Here is a 26,913-nt window from a genome sequence, read left to right as displayed (position 1 = left end):
GAATCCCTCTACTCTAATATATAGTCCACTCCTAGTGACCTCAATGGAAATACACAAATGGTTAAAGGTGACTCATGGGAGAAAGGATTGCAAGATGAGGCTCTAGCTAGGTAAGACATGATGGGACACGTGTCAGGGCCATCTTGCAGGTAATGAGGTTACCTGTTTTTGCAGTGCACCCATCACATCATTCATCTGTTGTTTCTTTTTGCATGTTGCCGAGAGCTTGATCCTGCACCATTCATAATAATTGGAATTTTGAACTGGAGTGGGGCAGGATCAAGCCCTAGATGTGCATGGAAGGGTTGGTTTGGGGGAGGGGAAGAGTCTAAATGAGTGGGGCTTAGAGAGGAATTTGAATGAGCAACAGGAACCAGGAGGGCATTGCAGGCATAGAAGGTCCACATACACTCTAATCAAATTGAGTTTCAACTCCATGTGTGTCTTCGGGTTGCAACAGACAGCCAACAAACACCTAAGAGACGGAAAAATATTTCCTTTCATCAGTTACAACAAAGACAACAAAAAAGTAATGGCAATAACACGTAGGAACTGAAAGAGGTTCTTTACTTTTTTCCCTTAACATCTCTCCCCCCCCTTTTTTTTTTAATTTTGCTGAGTGACAGAGGATTTAAATGCAAAGTGGATCTAATGCACACCCTGAAGTCAGCTGGCAGTATGCAAATGACCTGTCAGATTAAAATCTGAATGAAAGAGATAACAAGCTTATCTTCATAACAAAAGACTCTTAGGGGCAAACTATTTGACGCAGTGTTGATGTTTGTTTTAACCCGTGGGCTTTGGACAGTGCAATGTTTAAGGGGTTGCCTGTGCTCCCCTCCTGTTTCCTGTGTGTGCGTGCATGTGTTTGCACTGGCAACAAAGAAGCGCTTAAAAAAAAAAAAAAGCCAGCAAGGCCTAGAACAGTTGATTTCAAAGTCTCCTTTTGGGGAGGTGAAGGGGAGGAAGGTGTGGAATGGTTCTGCAGAGCCACTGCTAAACAAGGCAGCAATAGGTCAACTCTCTCCTGCTACCAGCACTCCAGCTGCAGTGAGAATAAGCAAACACAGTAGCAGGGGAGAGAATTAAAGGGGGGATGAGGCGTGCGATTTATTCTTCTGGCACGTGTGCAGGGGCTGGAGATGGATCAGCTGTATTTATTCTGTGAAAAGGAGAAAGAAAAGGAGGCAAAAGAGCAAAGCGAGTTTTGCCGCACTGGGGAAAAAAAGATTTTCAATAAACCCCCAAAGAAAAAAAAAGAGCTGCAGGTGTTTGCAAGGGGGTCTCTATGGAGTCACATGGAGAATTAGCAAGTGAGGCAAGTTGCCTTTGGAAAGGAATAGGTTATGACTAGATTTGCATTTCTTAATTTAGGGATCTGCTACAAACAAGCACCAACGAAAAGGCTCCTCATAAAATATAGTCGCTTCAAAGCCAACAAGGGGTGTGGGAGTGCACGAATGGGTGCTCAGGGTAAGCAGCCAGGCCCAGCTATTCACATCATCAGGGATCCCAGTGCACCAAGGTTCTGTCTTGCCTGGTGTCACAGCATGGGTCCCCTCATCACTGAATCTGTGCAGTCTCTCTGCTTTATTCTTTCAACACAATGAGAAATGTGGGAGCACTGAACACAAGTTCCTTACCAAAGCCAGCATGCAAATTCTTCCCTTTGAAATCTCTTCAATGCTGTTGGTCAATGCAGTGTACGGTGTTCTCTTTCCACTGGGAAATATAAGCCCAAAAGGGCAGAAATAGGCTTCCCCCAGTTCCTGCCAGGTGCTCTAGTGAGTCCTCAAATGTTCAGAGTGCAACAGAATCAAGTTCCCCATCCTCCAGATATCCATAAGTTATCCCCATGTTACAAAGCAAAAAGTGGTGGTTCCTGCCGAGAAGAGTGACTTGCTCACAGTGATATTACTGTTAGTTAGGGTATGTCTACATTACAAAGTTAATTCGAACTAATGGACGTTAGTTGGAATTAACTTTGATAGGCGCTACACTAGCGCTCCGCTAGTTCGAACTTAATTCGAACTAGCAGAGCGCTTAGTTCGAACTAGGTAAACCTCATTCTACGAGGACTAAGCCTAGTTCAAACTTACTAGTTCGAATTAAGGGGTGTGTAGCCCATTAATTCGAACTAGTGGGAGGCTAGCCCTCCCCAGCTTTTCCTGGTGGCCACTCTGGCCAACACCAGGGAAACTCGTATGCCCCCCTCCCGGCCCCGGACCCCTTAAAGGGGCACGGGCTGGCTACGGTGCCCGTGCCAGGTGCAAGTCTGCCAGCACCCAGCTAGCAGACCCTGCACCTGGCACGGCTTGAGCCAGCCACCCGATGCCCCCCAGCCTTCTTCCCGGGACCAGGCTGGCGGCTCCCGGGAGCTTGCCCAGGACCGCAAGAGGCGGGCACCTGCCTGGTCTAGTGCATACTTCGTGGACCTCGTCCACGACCTCCGCACTAGGCACAGGAAAGTGGCTGTCTAGGGCAGGAGAGCTGCCAGCCTGACCACCCAGGAGCAGGTGTGCATGAAAATCAAGGTGGTCCACTGAGACCCCCGACCCTGAGCCCTGAGCTTAAAATGGCCGTACTGGGTCAGACCAAAGGTCCATCTAGCCCAGTAGCCTGTCTGCCAACAGCGGCCAACCCTAGGGACCCTGGAGGGGATGGACCGAAGACAGTGACCAAGCCATTTGTCTCGTGCCATCCCTCTCCAGCCTTCCACAAACCTTGGTCCAGGGACACCACTCCTACCCCCTGTCTAATGCCACTCCATGGACCCAACCTCCATCACTTTATCTCACTTCTCTTTAAACTCTGTTCTAGTTCTAGCCTTCACAGCCTCCTGCAGCAAGGAGTTCCACAGGTTGACTCTTTGCTTTGTGAAGAACAACTTTCTGTTACTAGTTTGAAGCCTGCTACCCATTCCTTTCCTTTGGTGTCCTCTAGTCCTTCTATTATGGGAACTAATAAAGAACTTTTCTTGATGCACCCTCTCCACCCCACTCATGCTTTTATAGACCTCTATCCTATCCCCCCTCAGTCTCCTTTTTACTAAACTGAGAAGTCCCAGTCTCTTTAGCCTCTCTTCATATGGGACCTGTTCCAAACCTCTGATCATTTTAGTTGCCCTCCCCTCTCCCACCTCCTTTTCCCAGTCTCCCCGAGTTTTGTTCAATAAAGAGAGATTCTATTTTTGACCACACGTTTTCTTTATTTTGTACATCAATAAGAAGGGGGGCTAGGGAAGGGTAAGTGGAAGGAGGTGAGGGAGGAATGGGGTACGAGCCTCCGATGGGGAGGACTGGGCTGGCTCTGTGGGCTTCTGGGGGTGGAATCTCTCCTGCAGCCCCCCGATTGCCCCCTCTCCCCAGATGGCAGCCTGCGGCAAGTGCAACCGGTCTGATGGCCGAGTGCTGTGATGTGCCCAGTGTGGGCACTCAGGGCACTCCAAGCCAGGACTGCTTTGCAAGCGGGAAACCCCTGAGAACTGTCTGTCCGGGGTGGGGGTCGGGACCCTTTAAGCACAGCCCTCGGCTAGCCTGAGGCAGCAGCTCCACACTCTAAGTCCTCCTCTGATGCCCTGCCTGCACTGCTTCCGGCCATCCTTAACCCTGGTTCAGGGTCCACTTAATGTGGACATGCTAGTTCGAATTAGCAAAACACTAATTCGAACTAGTTTTTTAGTCTGGATCCGTTAGTTCGAATTAGCTTAGTTCGAATTAGCGCTGTAGTGTAGACATACCCTTAGAGGCCATGCTGAGGACAGAATTCCTGAATCCCCAGGCCTACTCAATGCTCTCCCCTTCTTCACCTGGCATCATCTAGGGTGTTACAAGAAGGAGGGAGAAAAATTGTTCTCCTTGGCCTCTGAGAATAGGACAAGAAGCAAAGGACTTAAATTGCAGCAAGGCAGGTTTAGGTTGGACATTAGGTAAACTTCCTAACTCTCAGGGTGGTTAAATACTGGAATAAATTGCCATGGGGATCTACATCACTGGAGATATTTAAGAGCAGGTAAGACAGACACTTGTCAGGGATGATCTAGACAATGCTTGGTCCTGCTGTGAGGGCAGGAGACTGGACTTGATGACCTCTTGAGGTCACTTCCAGTTCTAGGATTCTAGGATTGTATGATTCATGACTTGCATGCTGACAATGAACTTGCTTCATCTGCACCTGCTGCCCTTCTGTGTTCACTTGCTAGCAGTATCATATGTAAGCTTCAACAATATTGTACTCACAGTGGAACTGGTATATGTTTGAAATGACACCGCTTGGCACAGCAGTGAAACCGAGTTTTACAACCCCCTCACTAGAGGCTAGGCACATGGAGGAGTCAGACTTGGCTTGCACCTGAATGTGCTGGGAGAAAATTCAATGTAAATTCTGTGCCTAGACAATAAATCTTACATAGCCTGGTTTTTTTTTTAAAAGGATGTTTTTGAGACACCAGAGAAGGTTGGACAGAAAAAGGTTTAAGACTTTCTAAATTCCATCATCCTTCATATCTACTCCCTCTTTCAAAGAGCATCAAAGCCCCACCATGGCTTCTAACTCTCTTGCTGACTAGAAGAGTTCCATTCATCCAATTAGGGGACACAAATAATATCACAGGACTCATCTGATAATTAACTAACAAAGGTTGAATGTTGACTATTGTGTATGGAACTTTCACAGTGAATTGTCCAGCATCAAGCTATGGAGTTTTAAAAAATCACAACAAAAACACATTCATTGAGTGTATTCAAATCCCAATTTACTCACGTACTTTCTGTGCCTATACACAAAACAAGGTTTAACTCATTGACTCAATTCATTACATGGTTTTATTCCTACTCAGGGAATACGATGTTATTTTTCCCCATTTTTCACTTTGAAATCCAGAAGACAAACATCATCCTGATGATGCTAATCTAGACCCTGTTCCTTCAAAGACTCCTACTGGTGCTTAAAAAAATCTCAAAGTAGTAGCCATATTAGTCTGTAACTTTAAAAAAAAGTGTAGCACCTTAGAGACTTACAAAAATATATAGGGGAGATTGAGCTTTTGTGGGCAAAACCCATTTCTTCAGAAGAGTGAAGAAAAAAGGAATTTAGGTGCTTACAGTTAAGCATGCGTAAGTTTGTATAGAATGGAGCCTTAGCCAAGAAGCTCTGGAAATAAAGGCCTTATCTTCTTGTGTATTTGGACAGCACTCAGCACACTGAAGACCTATGGGTGCTATCACCATGTAAATAATTAGCTGTGACACTATAAAAGTGAATTTAGATCTTAATTTTATAATTTGAAGAGGGAAAAGAATCTCAACACTTACATAATAATAGCACTTTTAAATTATTTAATACATATATTCCAAATATGATGAAGAGTGGGTTGGAGTCGGTTTTTAGTGTGAAATTTCTATTCAATTTTTTCTTTAATGAAACTAACATAAGGAAGAAGTTCAGAGAAAGAGCTAAACTTTCTCAAGATTCAGGGGTGCTTGAGCATTGGCAGAGCTGAGACTAGAACACAGGTATGCTAATTCTCTGTTCATCCAACACATGATTTTTATGTGGACAGCAATTCTTGAAAACAAAAGGACAGATAAGCTAAAACATATTGGCATAAAGTAGGGTGAAACTGTAGCCTGTGTTCAAGTGAAAAGCAAGGGCACCGCACAGACTAAGAATGCTTAGAACACTTCAAATCTGCAGCTATCTGCTTTATATCTGCAGGTATCCCTATATAAGCTCATTTTTGCAGATATGGCTGTGGATGCAGACACAGATTTTGTATCTAGAACCTGCCAATTTGTGGATATCTGCTTTATGGCCACAGGGATCTGTGGCTCATTTTTGTGGATATGAATACAAATGCAGATGCAAATTTTGTATCGGTAGAGGGCATTAGGCTACCCTATACATCTGGCATCTCTAGTGTGAGATGATTCTTTACTCACTAGTGGGGACTCATCTCTTACTGCACTCAAGAATGCTGTTATCAGAGTAGAAAATGGATACCGGCAATCCCTTCACTAAGGATTTCAATGCATGGTGCACAATGTGATCACATGCTACTGTAAGATCAGATACTGTAATACAGCGTAGGCTGTCCAGTGAGGTTGGTATTGAGGTAGTTCCCATATCAGAAGGGCAAAAGAATGTTCCAACCTAGAACTTCAGTCATTCCTGAGAGTTCTAGTGAATTCATAACACTCTGAGATAAATAGAAAAACAGAGAGGACTCCGGGATGGATTCTCCTAAGTGGGAGATTCCAGAGGAAAACTAGGAAGGTTGCAATACATCCAGTAGGACAGGAATTATTTATACAGTGATCCGATGCTCACGGGAACAGACCTGTTATATTCCGCCATAGTACGATCCCAGTATCCATGCTGCATGATTTACCCACTGACTGGAACAAGAAAGAAAAGTTACTAGGATTGCGGGTTCATTTAAATTTATGCATAAAGGAAATAAGAGCACCTTCAGTTCTGCACCTTAAGAAAAAAAACACATTCTCTTTGGGGCAGGGAGTTATCTGTTTGCACAGCATTTGTCACAATGATGCCTTAGCCCAGTTAGCCTGTAGGCACTATTACAATATAAATGCTGATAATTATAATAGCAACAACAACGTCCTCATGTAAAAAAAAGATTCACCTCAAGGCATATGGTTAGAATGGAAACCTAATGTGCTGTTGCCCTAGATGTGATTGTAGAGCATGAATCCATAGGCCCTAGAGACCCTTCCAGGCCACAAGAACTGCAATGCACAATGGAGACTGCTGTACTCCCTGAGATGTATTTAATTTTCAGAGAAGGCAAAATAGGCAAAAAATAATTAAGAGTATGGCCCCTACTTATCTGAAATGTGGGCATAAGCAGGCATAAGCAGACCTTAGCCCATACATTTTTCATAATACCCATTTTAGAAAATCTCTTTAAGCACAAAAGCTGACTTCACTGCAGGCTCATCCAAACCTGCAACACGGTTAGTGTTTTTACAGATGCATGCAGAGGGAATAAACCAGATTCCTTTTTCAAATACTCACAAAAATGTAATAGTTCTACCATCTTGTTATTGTCCTCTCAATTCTTCTCTGCACTTTCTCTAGTGTTAGAAGATAGGTATTGCATTTACTCGCCCCCTGACTCAGCCATTCAAGAGTTAAACTCTTCAGGACCACTGAACTGTACATGTAATCTAGTTTAGTACTTCAAGCGTTAGTGACCGATACTTCTAGCTGCTCCATACTTTGGAGAAGAATGGCTCTGGATGAGGCACCTCAGCTTTTCTTCATGATGGACTAAATGGAAATCCCCCGCAAAACCACCTTCAGACATTGAGGATGTTCACATTTGGATCCAAATCAAGATCAAAATTTCATGAGCTGCCCCATCTGTAGTATACCACAGTCTACTAGGCCTGGGCAATGTACTAGTGGAGAAAGTATGCAAGGACTTTTCAGTGTGCTCCCCTGCCTGGATTATACACTGAAGTTTTTGCAGATAGAAAATAGAGAACCAAGAATCCAATAATGACTCTCTCTCTAGGCCCTAGCTATTTTGAGACAACTCTGATGCTCAGCATTTAGGCAAAAGAACAGACTCTGCCTTAAGTACAACCACTGTGACAGACAATGCTGGTAAAAGAAAAGTATTAATGCAGTGGAGGAATCCACTGATAGCATTAGTGATGAGGCTCTGAACATTGATTCCAGTCCATAGAACACCCATCAGAGGCTCTAGTAGGGAGGGAGCTGCACTGCCAGTCACGTGGAATGTTGGCATTGGCTTCTTGGTGTCCACCAAACTCAGTGCCACCTAAGCTACAAGGAAGACTAAGTGAACTTCTGAAATTCAGCCTGAAGAAAATAAACTGCAAAATAAATTGCAATTTGGCATGAAGCGTGTTCTGTTCTCCTTCCTTTTTCTCCCCGCTCCAGAAGAGAGCTGGTAGCCGAAGGAAGAAAGACCTCTTGAACGCAACCTTACTGCTCCTGAAGGAAATGGACACAGAGGGACCAGGGATCATCCCCAAACAGTTGGACACAGATGACAAGCCTTACAGGAGGAAAACCTTTGGGTGGAGCAATAGTGGCCCTTAAAGAATTCTCCAAGCAATAATTCATGCAGCCCTCCAGTACCCTGACTATTGATGCTAAGGAACCTAATAAAGAAAATGTAAGCAGGTGCCTCTAAAGAGGGATGAGATAAGCTATGATCTCAAAACAAGGGCTAAGACCTGTAGTGTCCATATCCCCGAGCTCTCACAAACCCAGACAATTGGTTTGTTTATTACAAGAGAAGAATGTATGTCGTAGCTATCATTGTTGGATGTGAGTGTGGCTGCACAGACCAAAGGAAATCCTCCATTTTAGAAGATTGGGACTGCAGGGACATTAGCATACTGCAGGCAACAGGTCTGATGACTGGCTTCCACCAGGATGAAAAAAAAATAGTTAAATTTAAGCTCTTTGTGTTTTATTAGGAAGAAACCCACAACAAGCTGCAGCGATCACCACAAATTCTCACTTGAACCTGCAATGCTGCCAATCTGAAGAGTTAAAAAATCATGAATCAGGCTCCACCAAAGTCACTTGACTAGGTTAAAATTCATGTTTTTTTTTTTTTTTTTTTAAAGTAGGAGTCATTTTGTTCTGGTCTGACACTTGTGAGGTGCACTCTGGTCATGTCTTCAAACTTTTTTTCATAATCACAAAGGCTAGAATTAGAAACGTCTCTTTTCAAAGATGAAAGCTGAGATTCTTGCCTAGTCACTGGACTCCAAGACTTCTGAAGAATACCAAAAACCTTGAGACAGACAATAACACTAGGACTCTTGGCAAGAATAAACATGGACCTAAAGGAAGAACAGGATAGACAGAAAGTACAGGTCTCAGGGCTTTAATAGACTCCTTGCTTCTCTCTCACACTCATTCATGGATGAGAGAGTTCAGCCAGTGGATCTGTAGAATCACAGACACCTTGGGCTATATCCCCTTTCACAATCCTTCTTCCACACAGACACACAGAGTCCCTGAGAACACAGCTCTACAGCATTCAGGGGGTTCAATTCTTCTCTGGGGCTCCCCTATATCCCGAGCATCTAGGTAACAGAATCATCCCTGCTGGGCTCCAGACCTCTTCCTGCTGCAGCCTACTAGGCCTTCTGTGGAGAGGGGCAGGATGCGCTCCTTCAAATGTTACCTTCTTGGGCGAGGGACCATGGCCCCACTGTAATCAGTAGTAAAACTCCCTTTGACTTCAGTGGGGCCAAGACTTTGCCTGAGTGTGTCTTGTAAATGCCTATATGAAATACATTTCAGATTCTGTGGTAACACGCATTATATACAGTAAGAACCAGTTCCTTAAATATTAATACTTCGATATGTTCACTTCCATATAAGTCAGTTTTGTGTTATAAAATCAGGCTACTTTGGAATACAGTCTCTCGTATTTTACCTGTAGCTTCAGTTTGATAATGCCATTTGCAGGCAACACTAGGATACTGGACAGAAGAAAGTTTGTCGCAGTTTAGAAATAGCTAATATACTGCAGAGGTAGATAAAGAGCTTTATGAAACAAAAAACAATGCAGAAAATCCCTTGGTGTTCCATACAATCAGGAATAGACTGACTGACACTCTTGGCCATTTAAGTATGAAATAAATAAAGAAGATGTTGTTCGTTTTGTGTGTGTGTCTAATTCCATGTTCTCAATACAAATGCATTTAACCTTGTCCCTTTAAAAGAGCTCTGGACAATCGGAATCATCTTTACAGAAGACTGCGTCTGCTTTTAAATTAGCTTTTTAAAAAGCAGCCACTCTCTCTTTTCCTTTTCCAATTCCCATTCACACTCAGCGTAGATAAACACCAACAGACGAGGGCTAGGTGTCATCCTAAAGTTAAATGGAAACTACATTTCAGAGGAGGGTTGCTTTTACCTACTACACACGTGCAGCTTGCAGCCTGTTGGAGGCCATTTGGCTGCAAAGATTGTGTAAGTGCATTTTCCTGTCACCTCAAAGGTTTAAAAAACAGTCTCTCAATATGGGTAACACAGTTTTTGGGTCTTCCTTGGGGGATGCTGTTATAGCTACTACATCCCCCTTGAGCCAGAGAGCCACTTTCTTTTCTGCTTTAGTCCTCTTAGAAATATATTTAACATAGTTAGTGACTATCCTGACTTTTACATCTCAGTGCTTGCTCTCACACTGGTGGCACTCTGGAGTCAAGTAGATTGGAATTCAGTGGATTTACACTGGTGAAACAGGGAGGAATTTGGCCCATGGTAATCTTAATAATCTTATGCTCTTCTGAAGAGCCTCCCATCTTAAGGTGGGAAAACACCTTACAAATCTCAGTGAAGTGGTTAGGATTTTCAGCACCGTTTTACATGGGAAATGAGCAGCATAGAGGTTAAGTGCTTTACTGAAGGTCACTGAATCAGTGACAGAGCTGGGAAAAAAACCCAATGATATCCATGCTGAACGAACCACAGGCCCACCCAATGATAAGCCTTGAGTGCAAGACTAAAAGCGATCAGGAAGCCTTACCCAAGTCTGACAGCAATTTGGTGAATACAGCTTGTGCTTGTTAACACTGCTGGGAACCTGGCAGGGATCTCTCCTCCTTGCTCTCTACCAACTATCTTTGAGCCCTTCTGCAGACATCCCAGGTAAAAAATGATGATTAGCCCAATCGTGCAGTCTCCTAACCACTGAACCATATTGCCTCTCTTAAAAACAAGACTTTTGTAGCCACTTCTGTCAGTTACACCTCAGTTCTCCCACCTTGCTGTGTCCTTTTAAGTTTTCCCTTTTTAATCCCAGGAACAATGCCCTTGTATGCTTTCTTTCTATATTTCCCTCCATTAGGATTAAGTATTTCAATATTCCATAGAGGGATGCTGACTTCATTTTGCTTGTGTATTTCTTGTTTCTGCTGCTCAAAATGGAACAGGCTCCTATGGATTGTAAACTGTGCTCCCCTGATCTCTTGACACTTTAAAATGACAGTTTCCTCAATTTTGTAGATGGCAGCTCTTGAAAGAGAAAGCAATGTTCCTCATTGTGAAGAAACTTTAAAGTGTGTTCAACGAGAATGGTTTTAATTACAATCAGAATTACTGAGCTATTGTGCCGAAAAGTGATCTCATTTGTGGTCAACAAGGGCACGTGCTGGATGGGAGACATGGCAAGTTGGAGCTTGTCAGGGAAAAGTTGCCATCCTGCAGCAGTGTTGGTGGAATAGTTATCACAAACAAGAGTGTTGCTTAAAGGTGGAATGTTTTGTTCCCATATTAATCAATAGAATTGCTCTGTTTGGTAACATGAACTTTTATAACTAGTTCCAAACTTTGGCACTAGGGTCCTTCAGAGCCTATGTCACAGATAAGTTCAGTTTCCCGCAAGGTAGCTACTTCTACTCAAATGCCATTCATCATTAAAAACTATGTTACATTTCAGAAGCATTCCCTCAGTAAGCGGTATGTATAGTGACTGCAATCAAGACACCAAGGGCTAGGTGTAAATTGGAGTCACTCCTCAGGCTTAGAATCAATGGATCTGACCCCTCAATTCTTGGCTGACTTTGAAAGGAAATGTTCACCATAGAGGATTGGGAACCACAACTCCTGAGTTCTATGCCCAGTTTCCCCCGCCCCCTCCCCCCACATACACACTTGCTGTGCCATCTTGCGCAAGTCCTTTTATTTCTCTGTATCTCAATTTCCCCATCTCTAAAGGGGGTATAATGATATTTCACTGGGAAGTTGTGAGGCATTAACATTTGTAACATGCTTGAAGAATTTTGGATGAAAGGTGCTATAGAAATATTATTACACCAAAGGTTGCATAACAGTTTCCATTCTAACCCTGTTTTCAGTTACTCATAACTTTCCATCATGAGAAAGTTACAGACACAACCTTAATTTTACCTCTACTAATGTGTGCTTGCATTAGTATACCATCCTTTACTGGACTCAGTGTTTTCCTAATACTAAAATATTTTATTTGTATTCTGCAATTTAGAACATTTGTACTAACTGAATACTACTCTGTGTATGTCACACAAGAGAGAGTCCAAACAATGCCACTGATATAAAAAGCACACAGTAAGCCATAATTACACATCTCACTATACAATTAGTTTACAATTGAAGGTAGGAGAAATTTTTACCAACACATTTTTTTCAAGCAAAATAAAAATTTTATGGAAAAAAAAATATTTTTTTTTGAAAATTGAAAAAATGTTTTTAGTATTTGAATTGAAAAACTCAACTCAAATATTCCTGAAAAAAGTGAAAGCATTTTTTTACTAGTTCTAATCACCAGACACATTAATTGGGAAAATTTGCTGGCATATATGGCCTATGTTTTCAATAAGGCTTTCTTTGTAGTTAATTGCTTTATCCCTAAGCTGTACCTAAGGCAAGTTTAGATTGAAAAGAATTTATCATATAAAACAAGCTAAGTCAATACAGAAATACTGGACCATATGTCAGTGAAATTGGTCTCAGTATACAAGTAGGAAATACATAATACAAGATGTGACAGGTTGTAGAAAACTGATAATATATTGTATTTGAGAAATAGCATGTGATTCAAGATAATAATGCATACCCACTGGACACAGCTAGGATTCTGCATGCAATCTTAAGTTTTGGATCTCCTGGCTTTGAGTGATTAACTCTGCATCCCTAACTGAAGTTCTCTGAACAGATTTTTAAACTGAATTACAAGGCTGTTCTTTAATACAGAGTAGTGAATGGAATTTGAAGAAATCTGTGTTGTGGAAAATAGGTGCAGTTTCACCTTAACATGAATAATAATAATAAAAAGACAGCATTTATAGAGGGGATAGATACTATGGTTATGGCATTGGACCACAAATCCACAGATATGAGTTAAATGTTGGCTCTGCCACAGACTCTCTCTGTGACCCTGGACAAGCAACAATCTCACTGTACCTGACTTTCTGTATCTGTAAAACCGAGAATATTTCCTTCCCTCTCAGAAGTATCATGAGGCTAAATTCATAAATGTTTGCAATTGCGTACAGACCCTCGGAGGTGGGGGTGGAGGGCGGGAGGCGGGAAGAGGTACAAAACTGCAAAGTGCTTTTATTATTAATGCCACTTTACATCTGCATGGCTCTCTACAATCATTAGCCAATTCACTGAAGAGCATGGTGTTTAGATTAAACTAAACTAAAACAATTGGAGTCTTTTGTGGTACAGCTGGCAAAGGCTCATGTCCTTGCTCAAACGACTCCCAATTACATTAATGAGGAGGTGCTCATGCTACAGGAGAAGCCAAGATTTATACCAACACCGCTCAACAATTGGTTGGCACATTTTCCTTTCCTTTCTCTTTAGAATTGGTTTTCTGAGGGTAGGGTGGTGTTTTCCTTTTACTCAGACTTGTTTGAGCACTTGTTGCTTTTTAGCTCAGAATATCTTTCTTCATTTTTGCAATAAAAAAATAACATCAATATTTTCTTTTCAAGTTGTTGAAGAATTGTTTTGTGCCCAGACATAATTGGAGCACTGGTCAGTTTCATAAGGACTGTATATCTCTGACTCCGTGAGCTAGAATCAGAGCCATGCAGATAAGGCTGTCATCAGAGATAACAGCAGTCAACAACCCTCAGTGTCATTATCTCAGCAAAGGGAAAAAGCAGGCAGCTCCCTTCGATATACAAAGTGCGGCAGTTATATATGTCTCCTTTACAATGATAGATGGTGGGGGATAAAAAGGGAAATCTAACAGAAAAACTTGAAAACCAGCTTGCTTTCACCCTCCGGTCCCAAACTGTGAATTTTGTTATACACCCAATAAACAGGACCCCCATGTCCCACACACACACACACACACACACACCAGGGTACTTAGAGAAGAAAAACTCACTAAAAATAAGTCCATGTAAAGTCAGTCTTCATTATTGTTGTCAATGAAATTTCTTACGATGGAATAATGAAGCAGTGATTGTTACAAAAGCCTAACTGGAAGGCAAACAAATCTGCCAGATCAAGGCTTTTTAATTTGAAAAAATAAATAGAATAAACGTGAATTTATTTGCTATGGTTTGATTCCTCTCTAAAAACGTTAAACTGTTAAGCCCCTTTTACCTTACAATCAAACTTCAACAGCATAACATTCTTTGGAGTGTAACTGCTATACAAACTGTCCAGGGATTTAACCATCTGCATCCTTCTTTCCACACACACATACTGTATAAAACAGAACACTTCATCGCCACAGACTACTGCTTCCAAACACTGACTTTGTGTCAGTACTAATACACCGAAACATCAACACAAATGTGACATGTTGTAATTGCCCTTTTGAACACACAGACAAGTTGCAAAGCTCCTATTTAGTTGATTCCAATTAAATGCCTTAATCAAAGCACAAGGAATGCAGAAGCAAAATTATAAAATAAAATAAAATAAAATAAAATAAAATAAAATAAAATAAAATAAAATAAAATAAAATATGCACACAAAATAGAACAAGTTGAAATCATAAATAAAATGTTCTGGGTCTGTTTTCTTTATGTGCATTTCTGAAGTGACAAGAAACACACAGTAGAGCATTTAATTAAATCAAAGAGTAAGGAGGGGGGAAGCTGGAAGTGGCCATGCTGCCTGCTATTATGTTACAGTTCACTAAAATGAAAACTTATTTTTAAACCTCTGGCATTAATTTGAGATTATTCAGATACTTAATTAAAAGTGCAGCATGTGTTAAATATTATTTCAACAAAGATTATCATCAAACCCTATGTAATAAGATCCTTCAATGCTTAGAGCGATATTTTATGCAAATTTTCGGTGCCACCAAATGAAGGGCTCTTCAGTCCCTCCCCCCTCCCTTCATTTTGCTCCAGCAAAATGCTCCAGACAGGAGAAAAGTTTTTAGAATAACAGAGAAACTATAGATACTGCAATGCAAGGAATATCATCTCAGTGATAACCGAGCTTCTGCAATCAGCTATTTTACTGATAACACTTTAAAATAAATGAATACGGGGCACAGTGTGCAGGCTCAGACTCCCACTACATTTAATGAGCTACATTCTACAATCTATGGGGTTGCACAGCTTGTTTTACAAGACTGCATTTGCTGCGACGGGAATTCTACCGGAGTAAGGACTGCCGGATATGGTCCTGTGTGTGCTAGGAATGGGTCAAATACTCACTTCACACAGAAATAAGGGGGGAAGCTTGTCAGAGCATAGAATACATTTTCCTTCCTGGGCTAATCTTGGCCCTTACTCATGTGAGTGGCCCAAGTGAAGTGGAGGGAACAGTTCACATCAGTAAGAGCTCTGGTTCTAAGCTTTTAAAGGGATATGTAGACGTACAGTGCTGTATGTATGCATTTTAATAAAAAGGATTAATTACTTGCTATTCAGAGCAATCCATTTTGCCTGAATACTAAGCCACCCAAAAAATCCAAAATGAATACCTTTTACTTACACAGGCACTCTTCTCACACAATGGCCTCATCAGTCCTGCCTTAACAAACTTCAGTTATTGACCAGGGCTAGTTTTGTATTTTTTGTTAACTAATTGTTTTCTAGGGGAAATTTTCTTGTTTAAAGTGAAATGTACCAGTGCTGGAGCATTTCACGTTCTGATTTTTAAATACAAAACATTACTACTTCACAATGTGATCTGGGTAGTAATCTGACACAAATCATATTTGCTATTCTACAAATATTCAGTGAACGATTTGTCTGAATATCAAGAAGTTTTTATAAATAGAAAAAGCCACGGTTAAAATAAAGGAAAGCAATTATTCTCAGTTTGGGGGGGACCAGTTAGTTCAACCAAGAATAGTTCTGAAAGACTCATTGGAATAATCAAAATAAAATGCTTCAAGATCACTGATGACCTAAAATACATTTTTCTGACACATTAAAGAATTTTTACATCTCTAATTCCTTCCACCCACACAAACTGACTACCCCGTGACTGGTTCTTTGGTCTGAATTTGATGCTGTAGCACAATTTGAGAGCTCTACTGAAATGACAAGCCATATATTTTACTGAAAGCACAAGCCAAGAAAATACTGTGAATGAGGATCCTGAGGCGAGATTACCATGATTAATGTGGGTCTGAGATTGTTGTAACATGCAAAATGTACTTATTGCTTCAACAATAAATACATATGATAATAAATAATACAAATACACAATAATCTGAAAGAAGAAAAATCAAAGAAGCAAAATGCCAGCCTGTGTTTCAGACTGAGACAAGAAGTAGAAGATGGTGGCTCTTGGTGCAACAGACAAAGGAAAGGATTGTTACATTGACTATCGTCAAAATGTACTGTAAAAAAAGTGCATTGAAGTATATTAACCACATATAAAATCATGTAATTGATTAATTGCCTGCCATATCATCATGCACTCACAATGATATTTTACCCAGCTTTCTTTATATGGCATCTGTTCAAATTGTGAACTCTTCATAGGGTTGCCAGGGGTCCAGTTTTGAACCGTACAGTCCAGTATTTGAGCTTTCTGTTCGGGAAACAAATTGAGAAAATATAATGAGAAAATATAAATGTCTGGTATTTTCTAAATAAGATGTAATGTAGATTGTGATGTAATGTCAAGTGTGTCCGGTATTTTTGTTGAAAACATCTGGCAACCCTAACTCTTCAGGACAAATATCTTATCTTCTCGCTTGTCTCTGAAGTTCCTAGTAAACTACTCATCCTATACACATAAGAAACGACAATCACTCATAGTAGAACATGTAAAACAGGAGGTGTCTTTTTAAAGGATCTATTTCATTGGCAATGAAATGCAATGTTTAAGAGTTGGCAATATTGTTCCTTTAAAGTAGTGCAATGGACTCTAATTAAAAGGTCAGGGAGCACTAGCCAGAATTAACTGCAAGTCCTCTAGTTTAGAGTCATAGCTAAGAATATATGCAAAGATACATATACACGTGCACACAGATAAATACATAAGTATATGTTAACACATATTTTATGCAAAATAAGCAAAAGCATTGTTCTTGGGAGGATCTTTCAGCTGCAAGACCTACAACAGCATTTTCAGTTTGTTAGTATTTTTGGCAAATGTTAAACAGAAATTCACTTTCTGGAAGAAATGTTCCAACACCATGTACCTTCATTTGAACAAGAGAACAACATTTAATGGTATCTTACTACAGAGAAACCGCATTAGTAGGATTTTAACCCTGAATGCATATGATAAATACAATGATTTGAATAGTAAAATATTTGATCATTTCCTTGTCGCTCTAATGTACAGCACAACATAGTAACGGGAGTTATATTTGCAGCTCCATTGCCTGATGCAATCAAAAAGCTACCATCAAAAGAAATAGGATACTACTGCCCTCTATTGGCATCTGAAAAGCAAATTCCTCCGGAGAAGTTTAGGAAGAACCAGGGTCTGACCTACTATACAATACTCAGTCTCTACAATTTGATAATTAATGACTTCTGGGACCTGTCACATTTCCAGAACGAATCATTGATTATTTTTATTATGTCATTTTCATCACTATAACAATACAGACCAAAGGACAATGAACATTTACAGCATGATGAAGCAGTGAAACAAATATAAGTCCCTGTGTTTTGCCCACCGATGTAAGCAATTTGATAGTGGCAATAATAACTCTATTCGCAACACAGCTTTCCCAGTGCAGTTCTTGTAAACTTTCGCTATCTTAACTGTTAAACAAAGTTTGGACTCTATCAAGGACCCTTTGTGCTTTATCTCACTACTATATTTATGTGCTATGAAATGATCCAGATGAGTAAGAGAGGCTAACCAGGAACAGGGGAAGCAAGATTTATGCAAAAGATGGAGGATTCATGTTCATTGCAATCAAAGAGATGGAAATGAGGATCTGTAGCATGGGAGGAAAGGCACCAAATTAAAACTGCAAAAGTGCTGCAGATTCTTAATAAAAGTAACCTCACTGCAATAATTTTCTCATATGTTGGAGAAAAACTGGGTATCCTGCTATTCTTATACCCGGCTAAACCTTGTTTCTCTATAAGAGCAATATAGGCTATTCTGTCCTCATATAAAACTAATATGCAATTATATTTTTGCATTCAGAAGCAGGATGAATAGTCATCTTCAGGTAGCTCTAATGTTCTTGGGGCCTGATTCTATCCTTATCCTGATTATAAAACACTGGTGGAATTCCACAAAATGAAACCAATGAAAATATAGAATCAGATTTCCTAACAGTAATAGTTCAAAGCTACTCTCACTAAGATCTATGGCAAAACTCCAATATATACACATGTATAGGTTGGTGCATAACTAGAAAGAGAAATGTGTGTGTGTAAGCTGTATTTCAGATAAACATTCGGACTTCCCACATCTACATATATACAGGTGACAAGGTATCCATGCACAAAACACACACACATTTCATATATTACGGGCATTAAATTCAGCTAATTAAAATGGTTAAGAATCGCAGACTTTAAGAGAAAATTATCATTTTTAATCTGAAACAAGTAAGGGAAAATTGATCCTTTAAAAAATGTTCCGATTGCTACTATTGGATGTTAGGGCATGCTATCAGGGGACAGTGTCACAGAGCAAAATAAACGAACAAAATTTTTGATAGCAATTAAAATGCATGTTGATATTTCAATGACACAAGATGTACAACTGCAACAGTCTCTAAATGGATTAAGACATTCTGATCAAATCCTAGGTTTGGCTGTGCTGAACACTCATCTTCAACCAATAGCACATTTTAAATGTGAATTCTTTCCTGAGGGTCTCTCAGTTTGCCTCATCTTACCTGGGTCCATCTATTGGCTCAAAGAGACTTTAGAATTAGAATGAATTTCTGAATCTGATACAATGCAGAAAACTCCATCGGTTTTTAAAAATGGAAAGTAGTGATACTAGCTTATTGTGCGAGAAAAGCATAGCAAAAGCCTATGCACCAAGTGATAACTCTTATTATTGTATTTTGCAAATTATATCTTTGTTTCTAGACTCCATTGCCTTTGGAAACAAATTAAACTACACAGATATTATTTAGTGAAGCAAAACTCACTCCTAAATGGCACAGTAAAACATACTTTAGCTTTGGCTGTGGTAGTGAAGATCTCTGTCTGAAGAAGGGCAATACTCAGGCTATGTCTATACTGCAAGGCTCTTTCGAAAGAGGCTTTTTCGAAAGTATCTTTCGAAAAAGCCTCTTTCGAAAAAAAGCATCTAGACTGCAAGCAGTACTTTCGAAAAAGCAAGCCGCTTTTTCGAAAGAAAGCAGCGAGTGAGTCTGGATGCTCTCTTTCTAAAAAGCCCTGTTGGCATTCAAGAACGCCTTTTTTCGAAAGAGCACTTTCGAAAAAAGGCTTTCTTCCTCGTGAAATGAGGTTTACCGCTGTCGAAAGAAAAGCCGCGTTCTTTCGATTTAATTTCGAAAGAACACGGCTGCAGTCTAGACGCAGGTGAAGTTTTTTCGAAAAAAGGCTACTTTTTTCGAAAAAACCCCTGAGTCTGGACACAGCCTCAGTGTAAATCCATAAAAGGTTGGAAGTTAACGGGTGCTGCTTATTGAGTTTTATTCTTATAAATTAAAACAATTCCAGCAAATATATATATATATATATATATATATATATATATATATCCCCCTTATTTTACCTGCAGGGCATACTTAAATCCTAGAATTACATATCTTGAGAAAAAAAATTACCCTCTGGTACAGCCCCCATTTCCTAGAAGTTGACATGATTCCCCACAACCATATGATCATGGGTGCCAAATATAAGGTGTGCATAAAATTCATGTTTGCTGGTGTTTTAAAATTGTCTGAGTAGACAGGAAACTTAAGTGATAATGTTGTTAATCTTGACTCATTTAAAAAGATAAAGGCAGAATGTTTGAAGTGGATATGTTGTTTCTTCTGTAATACAAAGTGAAAGGGAATAAAACCTGAGTGTATTTATTATTTATTGATTGGCTTCAGTTATCTGAACCTCTAATACCTGAAGCTGATTGCTCTCTGAAATGTCATATTCCACAATATCTGGTAGTGACACAGAAAACTCCTTCAATTATCTGAAAATGTGATTATCCAAAATTTTTCAGTGTTCTACCTTTACATTTAGATAATTGAGGTTGTATGGTGCATAACTGCAGACAGAGCAGCAACAATTATCTTGAAGCTGATATAACTATCAAGAGCATGTGTACAGCACTTACTACAAAGGTTCTATTGTGTGTATGGAGAAAGATAGAGATGAGATAGATATAGTTCTGGGAGGCAGTCTTCCTAGTAGTGATTGTACAGAATCGGTGTCAAGAGACCAGAGCTCTAACTGTCACCTATGCTACTGACTCTCTGCTGCCGCTGGCAAGCCATTTACTTTCTCTGCGCATTAGTGTCCCAACCAATAAAAAGGGAATAATGATAATTAAGCATCTACGTAATGTGCTTGGACACCCTCGGTTAGAAGGCATTATAAATAAAAGTGCTGGGCACCATTTTCCTATTAATCATATTTTAAAAATTTAGTTGAAATAAGGTATTGAAAATATCACTCAGAACAGTTAGAGAGACAGACCCTCAGCTGGTATAAGTTAGCACTGACATCAGTAGAGCTATGCTGATTTACGCCAGCTAAGGATCTAGTCCTTTAAACATAACTTGCCAGATATAAGACAATCTGTACTAAAAAATTGTTTATACTTTAAGTACAAATTATTCAACACAGATTCATATTTAATCATTGCATATTTTTCATGCCTCATTACAAATTGGTACCAACTGTTGGCTTTTGAACACAGATACTACAGATTTCAGTAAAATAATAATCTAATCTATCTAGGTATTTAGATTGTGGTCAGGGATCCTAAAATACTTTGCTGTCTTTATATAAACAAGGGAATTAAAATGCAGCTACCTCTTGGGTAAATCCTGTTGCTATACAACATACTGTATATACCATCGCCAGGAAGAGAAATACGTTGTCCAAGGATACCTGGGTCAGACAACTGTTGGGAAAAGAGCTATGCCATCTATAGTATAGAATCACAAAAAGGTAGGGCTAAAAGGTATCTGAAGAGCTCATCTAGTCCATGGGTTCTCACAACAAATTTTTAGTGGCCACCAACTGTTGCGGGTGATCACTCTGGCCCTTCCTCCTGCAGCCATTCAATGACAGCCCACTCTGAGGAAGGTGGGTCAGGGGCTCACTGGCTGCTGGCAGGTTTCCAGGCTGCCTGGGCCCAACCAGGCAGGAAAGGGGGAGTGCCCCAGGGACAGAATGCCATCGCTGCTCAAGAGCCACCTATGGCAGCGCTCGCATTGGGCCCCCGTGTCTCCAGAGACGCTGCCCTGAGCCCTCAAGGAGGCTTTGTGATGTAAGTCACTGCTCCCTGCTGGTGGTACAAGAGATGCTGCAACAAGTTTCGAAGTGGAAGTGCAGAGCCATTGACCCAAACTGTAAACCCTGTATATGATGGAAACCATTTCTAGCCGGGGGTGCGATAGCACCCGCAGTACAGGCCCGGTCTTTGGGCAAGGCAAGTGAGGCAGTCGCCTTGGGCCCAGCACATTCAGGTTCCTGTGGCTCCATGAATTCAGGGCTCCGTGCTGCCAAGCTTCCAGCCCCGCCCACCCGGCCAGGAGCCACGCAATCGTGCGGCTCAGCATGCTGCCTTGGGCCCTGCACACTCTTTGGCCAGGCCTGCCTCAGCACCTCTAGTTCCAGCACTTATGGGTGGCACCAGCTCAAAAAACAAAGAAATGCATCTTGCTGGCGCTGGTAATAACTGCTCGGGAACTGGGTACTGCAGGAGGGGCTACTGCTTTGTCCTCCTCCCATCCCTAATCTCTGCCCACGCTTTGTAGGCTGCCATAGGCACAAAAAATCAGTTGGTGGCCATAGTTGAGAAACATTGAGTCCAACCCCTATGCTGAGACAGGATAAAGTGCATGCCCACACGGAGCAGCCAGGACCTTGATCATTGTGGTCTCATTGGATCAAATGTACAATACTGCAGAAAATAAATGCTGTATAGTTATTTTAAACCTATTGATTGCAGGTGTATGAAGCTTTGGGGTTCAACCAGAAGAGTAAGGAACTGTGTCAGCACCTGCCCTGCAACTCTGGGTACCTTCAATGTTACGCTGTTGTGACTCACAGCCCTGACACCCATGATCAGCCTACAAGCATCTAGGTCTCATCCTGGCTTCCATCACCCAGTTACTTTTTGCATAATGACCCAACACCCTGATTTTCCTCAAAATTGTCTGCCACTGGGACAATCTGCTGAGGTTACCAGAATTCACAGTTACTAAGTTCCCCCGTTCTGCCTGAGCTAGTGAGAGTTTTGCTACTGAGTAGCTGTGTGACAATTCCCGGGCACCCTAGCTTGTCTGCTTTGTAAGCACCCTCTTCAGGACTTTGCCAGTCCAAACTTTGTCTTGCAAGTAACAAACAGTAAACCCCAGTTCCCAAGACATCTCTCAGCAGCAGTCACAGAACTTATCAAGTTTGTTGCTCCTTTAAAGAAGCAATATGCTGCAGCTCATTAATTTAACTGGGGTTTGACAAACACTTATTTCAATCATAGCACTATGCCAGTTTATAGTAAAATTAAAACTAATGTATTTAACAAAAGGACATTGGATTAAGTGGTACCAACTAACAGGAACAAAGATAGACAGGGTTACAAGCAAACACAAGTAAAAATATACTTCTAAGATTAAAACTTAATTTTAGCAACTTACAATCTTTGCTTAAGTAGGTTTTTCACTACAATTCACTTTCCAGTGACATCAACCTCTTGGTTGAAGGATTCAGTGTTCTGTGATGAGGGAGTTATTCACCTTGATGCAGTAACGATGGTTCTTTGAGATGTGTGTCCCTGTGGGTGGTCCACTGTAGGTGTTGGGCTTATCCCGGCACTGCAGATTGGAGATTTGTCAGCAGTAGTCTGCCAGACCTGACTTGTGCCATTTGTGCCATTTCTCGAGGCACGCGGTCCAGCTCCTGCCAGTTCCTCCTAATTGCCAACTGTCTGAAAAACACAAGAGGAGAAACTCCAAAGCGGAGAGGAGGGCTGGTAGTGAAGCACCCACGGAGACACATATCTCGAAGAACCATTGTTACTGCACCAAGGTGAGTAACTTCCTCTTCTTCTTCGAATAGTGTCCCTGTGGGTGCTCCACTGTAGGTGACTTTGTAGCAGTGGCCCGAGAAACAAGGAAGATGGGATTCTGAGGTAATGTTTCACTGCTGTGGATAGCGCTACAGAGGCAACTGCTGAGTCACTAATGAAATTGCTGGGGATGGAGTAATGCTTACTGAAGGTGTGGTTAGAGGACCACGTAGCAGCTCGGCAAATGTCACGTAGGGGGACTCCCTTGAGGAAGGCCATAGAAACTGCTACTGCCCTGTTAGAGTGGGCTCTTGGTGTTTCTGGCAGAAGCTTGTTCTGTAATGAATAGCAGTGGACTATACATGAAACAATGAGTCTGGAGATGCGTTGTGCGGAGAGAGACTTGCCTTTGGAATGATCAGCCACCGAAAGCAACAGTCGTTGAGATTTTCAGAAAGGTCACATTTAATCAATGTACATCTGCATACATCTAATGTGTGGGAGGAGTGTGGCTTGGGGTAGAAGGCTAGAAGGATGATTGGCTTGTTGATGTGAAATTCCAAGTTTATTTTTGGTAGAAAAGCTGGTTGAGAGCAGAGTATAACCCCATGGTTTGTAAACCATGGCTAATAAAAAGGCAACCTTGGTGGTTAATAGTGGTAGCAGGCAAGTCACCAGGAGTTCAAAGGGAAATTATATTAGGGCATCCAAGACCAATTCTAAGTTCCATGGTTGGCGTGGCACTCTATGTGGCAGATAGAGATTTTAAAACACCTTCATGAGGAGACATGTGAAAAAGATAAGGGAGCCAGGTCTGATGGAGCCAAAACAGAGCTGTGAAGATTACCATTGTGGCGTTCTTGGTGACCTTTTTCAAGACTCTCGATATTAGAGGAGTCGGAGAAAAGGCATAGAGTAACTGCCCACTCTAGTCAAGAAGAAAGGCATCTCCCAGGGATCTCGGTCCTATTCCTGCTCTGGAACAGTAATGTCGGCATTTTGCATTGCGATAGGTCACAAATAGGTTTATAACTGGAAATCCCCAGAGGTGAAAAATATATCATAGTACTTGACAGTGTAGTTCCCACTCGTGGTCCATGACAAAGTACTTGCTTAGTGCATCGGCAGTGATGTTGTCCTTGCCCAGTAAGTATGATGCCAGTATCATTATGTCATGACAGATGCACCAGTTCCACAAGTGTATTGCTTCTGCACAGAGGGATCACAATTGGGCCCCTCCCTGTCGGTTTATGCAGAGAACAGTGGTCATATTGTTGGTAAGTACCCTGATGGTGTTGCCTTGGATGAGAGTGGAGAAATGTTTGCATGCGTTGAAGGCTGCTTTAACTCTAGGCTGTTGATGTGTGCTCCCCAACCTATCAAAGATGCATCAGTTGTGATTTGCATTGTGAGTAGGTGCGGTCCACGCATCCAAGGACTTTACCACTTCTGGTGGCAAAGCTATGTGTCTGTGAACATCGTGTTTGCCGGGAATGTAAACCGAGGCTATTCAGTGCTGGAGGCACCACGGGTGCAGCTGTGCATGAGCTACTACATAGGGGGTAGCTGCCATATGCCCCATGAGCTGGAGGCAGGTAAGTATGGGAACTGTGGGGCTCATGGAGAGGATCTGTATAAGAACTTGAATGGTTTAAAATCTGTGTGAAGGCAGATAGTCCCGGGCAGTGGACGAGTCCAGACGTGCACCGATGAATTCCAGGAATTGTTGTGGTGTCATGGACAATTTTTGGCAATTGATTACAAGACTAAGGGCTTTGAAGACTGCCCTCATCGTAGTGGTGGACTGGAGCATGTCATGGAAGGATGGGCCTTTGATCAAGCAGTCATCAAAATAGGGGATTATAATGATCCTGGCTCGATCCAGGTGTGCCACAACAACTGCAAGTGTCTTCAAAATCATCCTGGGTGCAAAAGACAGGCCAAAGGGTAAAACTCGGTATTGGAAGTAGTCAGCTCTGACGATAAATCTGAGGAAACACTTGTGCACTGGATGAATTGTGACATGAAAATAAGTGTCCTGCAGGTTGAGACACACAAACCAGTCCCCACTGTCAATACTACACAGCTTTTAGCAACACGACTGCATCAACACAGTTGCTAAAAGCTAAGGTCACCATCCTGAATCTCTGTTTGCGAAGATGTCGGTTGAGTTGTCAGAGGTCTAGGATAGGCCTCCATCCCCTCCGCCCCCCCCCGTCTTCTTCTGGGTGAGAAAATAATGGGAATAAAAGCCCTTGCCCCTGAACTCTTTGGGTACTCTCTCTACTGCTCCAATGTTGTTGAAGAGGCACAGGACCTCCTGTTTCAGAAGAGTCTTGTGAGAGGGGACAGGGAGAGTGGGGAGGTAGGAAGGAGAGAAGTGAAGGGAGTCAAGTAGCCAGATGTTACTAGCTCTAGAACTCAGCGATCAGTCGTGATGGTGGCCCACCATCACTGAAATAGTCTTAGATGGTGATGAAATACATGGATATCTTCTCGGTGGTGACCAGTAAGTGGGACGGCTTGCAGAACCTTGACCAGCACGTCAAACTTGCTGCTGGTTATTCTGCTGATTAGACATTCGGGTGTTTTGGGGGCACTACTTTTGTGGATGCTATCTGGGATGGTGATGGTTGAATCCCCTGTGCTGAGGTGCAGAGTATAGGAAAGATCGGTGTCTTTGGTACAGGGTACAGTGTCTGCACTGGAAAGGCAGCGTGTACATACCTAGTATCCTTAACATAGTCCTCGAACCCTTACTGATATGGAGAACTTCATCAGTTTTCTCAGCAAAGAGTTTTTGTCTGTCAAAGGGGAGGTCTTCCACCTTAGACTGTAGTGCTTTGGGTACCCCCATTGACTGAAGCCACGAGGCTCTGTGCATTACCACTGAAGTTGTGGCAGATCATGCGGCTGTGTCAGCAATGTCCAGCACAATTTAGAGGGCTGTACGAGAAGATGCGTATCCCTCCTGAACCACCAATTTCAATATTTGTTGTTTGTTATCCGGGAGATGTTCTATAAGCATGGTTAACTTGGCGTAATTGTCAAAATTATGGTTAGCCAAGAGGGCTGCATAGTTAGTCATTCTCAGTGTCTAATGTAGCTGATGAATAAACCTTTCTGCCAAAGAGATCCAGCCTTTTACTGTACTTGTCATTGGCATTGTTTTTGTATTGTAGTGCTTCGGCTCGCTGTTGTGCTGCGTCAACCACAAGGGAGTTAGGTTGGGGATGTGTGAAAAGAAAATCCATCCCTCTGGCGGGGACAAAATATTTCTCATCCCCCCTTTTGTTGGTCGCAGTGACTGAGGCCGGTGTCTACCTTATGCTGTCTACTACCTCTAAAATAGTCTCGTTGATGGGCAAGGCGACCTTAGATTTTTGAGAGGGCTGTAAATTTTTTAACAGATGGTGCTGTTTCTCCTGCACGTCCATGAGCTGGACCTCCTGACTGGCAGCAACCCATGTAAAGAGATCCTGAAACTGCCTAGGTAGTCGGCTGGTGATGAATGTCCCAGAATTACTGCTTCGTCGGGTGAAGATAAAGATGGATCAGTCAGGGAAACTCTCTGTGGTTGCTCATGGTTGGACAGTTGACCTTCTTCAGGATTGGAGTGTTGTGGTGGCAGGGATGTGATTTGTATGGGAGTGATGGCTGGAGTAGGAGAGTAAATGTGGTATTGTCTCAAGTCTGATCGGTAACAACAAGGCGACCAATGCCAATAATGGCATGGCGAGATGGAATGATGTGCCGGGCGATGATGTTTATAGTAGGTGTAGCTGT

At 41.8% G+C, this 26,913-nt stretch overlaps 1 long non-coding RNA gene across 1 annotated transcript in view; it reads right to left on the bottom strand.

Moving 5' to 3' along the window:
• Nucleotides 1-26,913, bottom strand: part of LOC142831015 (uncharacterized) — a 61,583-nt gene that overhangs the window by 30,041 nt on the left and 4,629 nt on the right. The window contains exon 2 of the long non-coding RNA XR_012906604.1: nt 16,413-16,521. This is a non-coding gene — a long non-coding RNA (uncharacterized LOC142831015). The remainder of the gene's footprint in view (nt 1-16,412; nt 16,522-26,913) is intronic.

This window comes from Pelodiscus sinensis, chromosome 11 (assembly GCF_049634645.1).
Source record: "Pelodiscus sinensis isolate JC-2024 chromosome 11, ASM4963464v1, whole genome shotgun sequence".
Classification (NCBI taxonomy): Eukaryota; Metazoa; Chordata; order Testudines; family Trionychidae; genus Pelodiscus; species Pelodiscus sinensis.
The sequence above is the reverse complement of the archived record's forward strand: the minus strand, read 5'-3'. Positions and strand labels throughout refer to the sequence as shown.